General features: G+C 42.0%; 1 pseudogene; it reads left to right on the forward strand.

Annotated features, from left to right (window-relative positions):
* Positions 1-464: 464 nt before the first annotated feature.
* Positions 465-923, forward strand: LOC114617667 (annotated as a pseudogene).
* Positions 924-7,532: the final 6,609 nt, after the last annotated feature.

Here is a 7,532-nt window from a genome sequence, read left to right on the forward strand (position 1 = left end):
CCAATGGACCATTGCGTTTATTATTTGTGTATAACTAAAATGTTACAAAGCTAAAACATTTGCTGTTTGCAAACAATAATTGTCAAGAAGTTATGGACCATGCATACTCTCCCCAGAACCCAGCATCCTTTGTGACTCCCAGGAGATGCTCAACAGATATCTATCAAATAAAGTGTTGATAGAGGCAGTATAGCTCAGTGAGTAGAGTATTTTGCTTGAAATGCTTAGAACTTGGGATCCACTCCTAGTACCATGGGGTGGGGAGGGGCAGCGGAGAAAATAATGAATATTTTGAAATAAAATTTATTTGCCGACTATAGTGACATTATCTTGGAAAACAGGTTGTCCTATTTGAAAAATAATTCTCTCAGTATAATCTGTCATATTTTTTTAAAACTTTATTTTCAAAGAAAATGTTTTTTTTAGGACACCGCCGACACTTCCTTTTCTGAGCAGCCGCCAAGATGGCTGAAGTGGAGCAGAAGAAGAAGCGTACTTTCCGCAAGTTCACCTATCGTGGCCTGGACCTCAACCAGCTGCTGGACATGTCCTATGAGCAGCTGATGCAGTTGTACAGTGCCTACCAGAGAAGGCGCCTAAACCGCGGCCTGCGGCGGAAGCACCACTCCCTGCTCAAGCGCTTGAGAAAGGCCAAGAAGGAGGCACCGCCCATGGAGAAGCCTGAGGTGGTGAAGACCCACCTGAGGGACATGATCATTCTGCCTGAGACGGTGGGCGTGTACAACGGCAAGACCTTCAACCAGGTGGAGATCAAACCCGAGATGATCGGACACTACCTGGGAGAGTTCTCCATCACCTACAAGCCTGTGAAGCACAGCCGGCCCAGTATTGGTGCCACCCACTCCTCCCGGTTCATCCCCCTCAAGTAGCCGAGGCCAATAAAGACTGGTGTTTTTGAAAAACGAAAAGAAAAGAAAAGAAAAAAAATTTTTTTTAATTTTTAAACCTTTTAGGGAGAGAATAATTATACTTAATTAATACTAAGAGAATTGAGGATTGACTAGGAGAAGAAATAGTACATAGGCTGTACACTGTAACATGCTAAATAAATCTAGCTATGAATATCATATAGGATTGGGTTTAATTCATTAGCATTCTGTAAAAAAAAAATAGGCCAATTGACTGTTCACTGCAAAAATGCAGACACTTTCATCTGAAGTGCACACCTTCCACTGAGGACAAATTCTAAAAGAATCTGCCTTGGAAAAAAGGTATTTATTTATGCATTGATTGGGTTTATTTATTGAGAGCCTCCCATTGGAATGTGAATCCATCTACATCGTAACTTTTGTTGGTATTTGCAAGACACCTGAGACCATCAAATACTGAATGAACATGTCTCCTAGACAAAAGGATTTTTTTTGTTATGGCTGTACTAAAAAGACAGCTAGCCCCAAGCTCATTACTGTCTGTAACTCCAGTTCCAGGGGATCTGACACCCTCGCCAGTGCACATTAAAGAAAGAAACAATAGCTAGCACCAAAGTGTAGTGCACTTGCGTAAAGAGCCAGGCCCTCTTTCCTTGCGAGTCTTTTGAAATTGTCAGCTTTTTAAAAACCACACTGGCCTCTTCAGGGGAAGAGACAAAGTGGGAAAATGATAAAAATCTGCCCAAGAGAGGTTTTCAGCTTAGCCTCTGATAATCCAAATATCACCTGAGGGTATCAGCTATGTCCCTCATTTAAAATAAGGTGCTTGATGCTCCTGCTGGACACACATTACTACATCTAAGGCTATATATTCCTTCTAAACAGGTATTCATTTGGATGCAATGTTCCAAAGCCAGCTTGCTAATTTAGAAAGATTCTCCCTCAGCATTGTATATTTATGAAATCACACTAAGAGTGCATCCATAAAACTGGCAACCCAGGCCAACTGAGTGACACTGCGGTTTGTTCTCTGCCAAGACATTTTCAGTTTACAGCTCCTGCACATACAGGCTCTCCAGCCTCACCAAGTGTCATCCTGATGTCTAACACGTGCTTTGTAACTGTCAAAAATGTGATAAACCTGTCAGAAGTCCACAGAGGGAGCTGCAAAAGCCATGAGGCATTCTGAGTTCAGTGTCACCCGTGACAGTCTAAATGTTGCAAAAGCTTAGCATGAGGAAAGTGAAGACCCCACCCTGATGTCATTCTGTAAATGTGTACTATAGAAATTCTTCTCCAAGAATTTAAATAGCTGTTAACTCTTTCTGATAACCCTTTCTGTTCTTATTATGAAATCGTATATATCTATACAAATATATTAATATATAATCTATATATATTTATATGTGATAAATATATATAAATATATACAATTTAAAATGAAAAAGTAATGTCCTTAATTTAAACTGAGGAGACTTATGCTTCCTTTTGTCTCTCTCTCTCTCTCTCTCTCTCTCTCTCTCTCTCTCTGAGACTGCCCTGGAACTCACACTGTAGACCAGGCAGACCTTGAACGCAGGGAGACCCTCCTGCCCCTGCCTCCCTAGTGCTGAGACTAAAGGCATGCACCATCACTGCCCTTGAATATATGTATATAATGCATATATACATATACATACATACATACATACATACATACATATATATGACATTCAAAGCTCAATAAATTTTCACAAACTGAATATTCATAAATAACCAACATCAGGTCTAGAAAACATGGTGAACCCCTCAAGTTCCCTTCCAGCAACAACTTCTAGAAACCTATCCCATGAGTGGCCAATATCTTGACCTTCTAACGGTCTAAATTAACTTTGCCTGGTTTTGTGCTTTATATAAAAGGACTCAAGCCAGCAATGGTAGCTCATGTCTATAAGCTCAGCTTAGCATTTGAGAGGCTGGACTAGGATTGCCATGAGTTCAAGGCTATAGAGTGCATGAGTCTCAGGTAGTCTGGACTAGAGTCAGAGACTGTCTCTAAAAAATTGAAATTAGACAGACAGACAGACAGACAGACAGTATGCTAATTTGTATCTGGCTATACTTCTAAACTCTATGTTTTATACATCTTATTAATATGTCTACAAAAAACACTACAATTTTTATTTGATAATTCAACAAATATTTACTGAGCTCATACATGCCAGGAACAAGTGAATCTTTTTCACAGATAACATTTTAGTGTTCATCTGTTTATAGAAACTCAACAAGTAAAATTTTAGTTTATCAACATGTCTTTCAAAGTTAACTACTCTTCCAAACTAAATGCCAACAATTTAAAAGATAATCTAAAAATCATTATGTGCATAAGGACAGAGGAAGTATTTCTTTCTTCAAATAAACACAATTTCCATTTACTCTGAAATCCTCATTCTTTGCTTAATGGTCTCAGTGTTAATGCTTCTGACATTTAGTGAGTGAATTTTTTTTTTTAAGGATTTAAGAATCCAGATACTTTGGCGAAATCATTTCTGTAATCCAATTTGTTCTCCATAGCATGGTGACTCACAGGAAATATTGAATCTACATTTGAATCCCAGTTCTGACATTAATCCACCATGTGACCTTAGACACCTTCCTTGGCCTCTCTGTGCTACTTTCTTCATCTACAAATAAGATGATGACCCTACGAGATTTCTTCGGGGTCTCCCTCAAACACTACAGATCAGGGACTGGAGAGATGGCCCTGCTTGAAACTTCAATTCCCTGCACCCATATCAGGTAGCTCACAACTGCCTGTATCCAAAGCTCCAGGGAATCTGGCACCCTCTTCTGGCCTCAGAGGACACACAAATTTCATGCATTGTGCACACATAAAAATGTTTTCTTTACATTGCAGTTCAGTATTTTGAGATAAAAAGTTGTTAAAATAAGAGAACAACACAAACTGGGCAGGGGTGGCGCATGCCTTTAGTCTCAGCACTCGCGAGGCAGAAGCAGAGGGATCTCTCTAAATTCGAGGTCAGCCTGGTCCACAGAGTGAGTTCCAGAACAGCCAGGTCTACACAGTGAAACCCTGTTGAGTTCCTAGACCAGTCTTCAAGGAGACATTCTCCTAGCAGAGTACCTTCTTCGTTTAGAAAATATCTGAAGGAAGTTCCTGAGGGTTTCAGACATGTGCCTTGGGAGTTGAACTTACCACATCCAAAAGGCACAATATACTATATTTTCCTTTAGGATAAAAGCCTTTGCAGTTGAAAAAGGGTTTTGTCAGTTTTCCACTGATGTGACAAAATACCCAAGGTGATCAATAGATAAGGATGGAAGGTTGACTTTGGGCCAGTGTTTCAGAGACTTTAGTTCACAACTGCCTCGCCCTGCTCTGCTCTAAGCCTGTAGAAACACAGCATAGCATAGCATAGCAGGAGCACACGGAGGAGGAGGCTGCTCACCTTATGATGAGCAGGAAGTGAGAGACCATGACGTTTGAATCTCAATACCCCTTTAAGAGTGTACCCCTGTGACCTAATTTCCTCCCAGAAGGCTCTGCCTCTTTAAGGTACTACCACCTCTCAGTTGTGCAATGTCCTGCAAACTGAGCCTTTAGAACATGGGACTTAGGGGGTGTAAGGTCCAAACTGATGTCATATCTTCAGTTATCCTCAAGTTAGGATAGAAGACCCATGTCTGGTCTCAGTGGTGCTCAACACTAAATAATGAGCAGCCTTACAGAACACAAACTCCAGCTGTTTTACTAGAGAGAGAGACTGATCCGTCAGAACCCTTGCCCTGTCAACTATTGGATGAATGGGTGTGTGCATCCTCTCCCCCTCTCCCTTTCCCTCCCCTCCCCCTCCCCCTCTCCATCTCCCTCCCATCCCCCTCCCCACCCCCCTCTCTATCTCCCTCCCCTCCCCCTCCCCCTCCCCTCTCCCTCTCCTCTCCTTTCCCCCTCTCCCCTCTCCCTCCCCTCCCCCTCCTTCTCCTCTCTCCTTCCCCCTTCCCTTCCCCTACCCCTGCCCCCCTCTCTTTCTCTTTCTGAGACAGGGTCTCATGTAGCCCAAGTTAGCCTTAAACTCACTTTGTAGCCGAGGATGGCCTTGGATTCCTGCTCATCCAGGAGAGATGGCTTGATGGTTAAGAGCACTGACTGCTCTTCCAGAGGACCCTGGTTCAATTCCCAGCATCCATACAGCAGCTCACAACTGTCTAACTCCACTTCTAGGGGATCTGACGCTCTCTTTTGGTATCCACAGGTACTGCATGCATGTGTTGCCCAGACATACATGCAGGCAAAATACACACAGACATTTAAAAAAAAAACTATACTTAGTACATGTAAACAACTTTTTTCTGTATCCTCCTCCCATTTGCCCCTGTATGGGAAAGCTGGGGTAGTTCTCAAACATAAGTAGTAAATAATAAAATGAGAGTGGCTAAGGATACAACTCAGTAGGATGCTTAGATTCTACCCCCAGCGTTGTAATATATAAGTAAATGACGAAAAAATGAAGGTAAATGTCCAAAGGATGTTTATAATTTTAATAAACAAACGAAAAGATTCCCTGCTGAAGCCCGAGCCTGCTTTCCATTTGGTAAGGTCTAAACTCGTAGACTCGTTTTTAGGAATAGCCACTGGGGAAAGCCAAAACAGACATAGAACCAGTTGACGAAGGGAGCTACTGTCATTATCACGTGGGAAGGTGCAAACATTTAAATCAACCCCTATCCTATTTTGGGTTTATTTGAGAGAGAAATATATCCACACAGATTTTTTTTTTAAGTCTGAAAAGGCAGTCACTACTTACGTAAAATAAACATCCAAGAAGGAAAGCTCCCAGCCTGAGCCTGCAGCGGGCTCTGAGGAAGGTGTTGACGTAACTCAGAGATTCCATCTGCCAAATGACAGCCTGGCTCATGTGTTTGCAGGGAAGACCGGAAAGGTAAGCAACAAGACACATTGCGTAATGACCCACGGGGGAGAAAAGGTGCTTTCTGGGGTTGAGGTCTTTCAACTCCGAATTCTTGCTTCAGTGGTTCTGTTGAGTCACAGCTGTGTCCGTGTTGGCATGAACCAAAAATAACATGACTAACTGCAAAAGGTGACAGGGTTTTGGCCAGCTTTTTATGGCCACACAGCAGTACCTTTCTGTCGAGTGGAAATGTAACATTTAGCTTGTAGGAGAAATCTTTCTCGGGCAGGTTCAGAGTCAAAGTTGTCTGAGGTTTGCCCAGCGCATGTGTTTCGTCCCCTCTGCTGCAAGCCAGAGGGGGGAAGTTGCTGGGGGAATAAAGAAACCTAGCGCAAAGAGCATGCCTATCTTAGAGGGGGTCCGGACATCCTAGGCCGGACACAACCTCTAACGGAGAGAATGAAGCACTCCACTGGAGCGATGTAAATGAGCCCCACATCTGATTTCCATTAGAAAACATAAACCCTTTTCAGAATCTTTTCCTTGTCTGCCCTCTCCTTCCCCCCAAATGGCACTACAGAGCACTTCACTTTTTCCAATCATACAGTGATATTTGGAAAGTTCCATTTGCTTCCATTAAGAAAAATACAGAGAAGGAAAAAATACATAATAGGCATCTATCATTCTGTATGTGAGGCTTGCTTGGTTATGGGATTTCCCCTTGCTTCCCCGCAAAAACAAAAAACAAAAAATGTCCTGTGTGTGTTGTATGAGTAATTTGGGTATCATTCTGGCCAGCCTGCTTTTCCCTAAACAAATGATTTCTATGCTCAAATAATGCTTTCCTTTGTAACGGCTCAACAAGGATCCATTTTGCCTTCATCTTTCTTTTATCCACCGTTGTTATCTATTCAGTTTATCTTATAGCAAAGATATTGATTAACTTTTGATTAGCTTATAGCCACTGGAGAGGCAAAAGCAAGTGGCACCAGACATTGTTCATGCCGTCTTAGAAAATCTAGGAAGAGTAACCGCAGGAATCAAAGAATCACACACTAAGTCTGACAACTATTTTAGCTTCTGCAGTATGAAGGAAAGCTCATGTGCTTATCTGCCTCTAGCTGGCTTATTTCACTTAACATTGTTGCCTCCAGTTCTATCATGTTGCTATTAACGACCACATTTTTTTTTCTTTTCTTTCTTTCTTTGTTTTTAATTTTTGAGAGATTGGTGTACACATTCTGTGAACAGGTCTGTCTACAGACTCCTGGATGGTAGGATTATAATACACAACACCATGTGAAGTTTTATTTCATTGTTTCTGTTGTTGTTGTTAATATGAATGTTCTGCCAACATGTATATCTGTGCTCTATGTGTGCCTGGTGTCTTTAGAGGCCAGATATGGGCCTTGGATCCCTTAGAACTGGAGTTATAGGTAGTTGTGAGCTGCTATGTGGGTGCTGGGACTCAAACCTGTGTTCTCTGGAAGAACAGCCAGGGTTCTTACCAGCTGACTCCAGTGTGTGTGTGTGTGTGTGTGTGTGTGTGTGTGTGTGTGTGTGTGTGTGAAGGAATACCTTAAATGGCACATTTGGCTGTCTTAAAGAAATTCTATATTGCACATGCAGTGCATGCCTGGAATCCCAGTAAGAAGGATGCTGAGGCATGAGGATTAATAAAATGAGGCTAAACAAAAGAAAAAACAAAGTATTTATTCTGACCTAACCACAG

This window comes from Grammomys surdaster, unplaced genomic scaffold (assembly GCF_004785775.1).
Source record: "Grammomys surdaster isolate TR1022 unplaced genomic scaffold, NIH_TR_1.0 137, whole genome shotgun sequence".
NCBI classification, from domain to species: Eukaryota; Metazoa; Chordata; class Mammalia; order Rodentia; family Muridae; genus Grammomys; species Grammomys surdaster.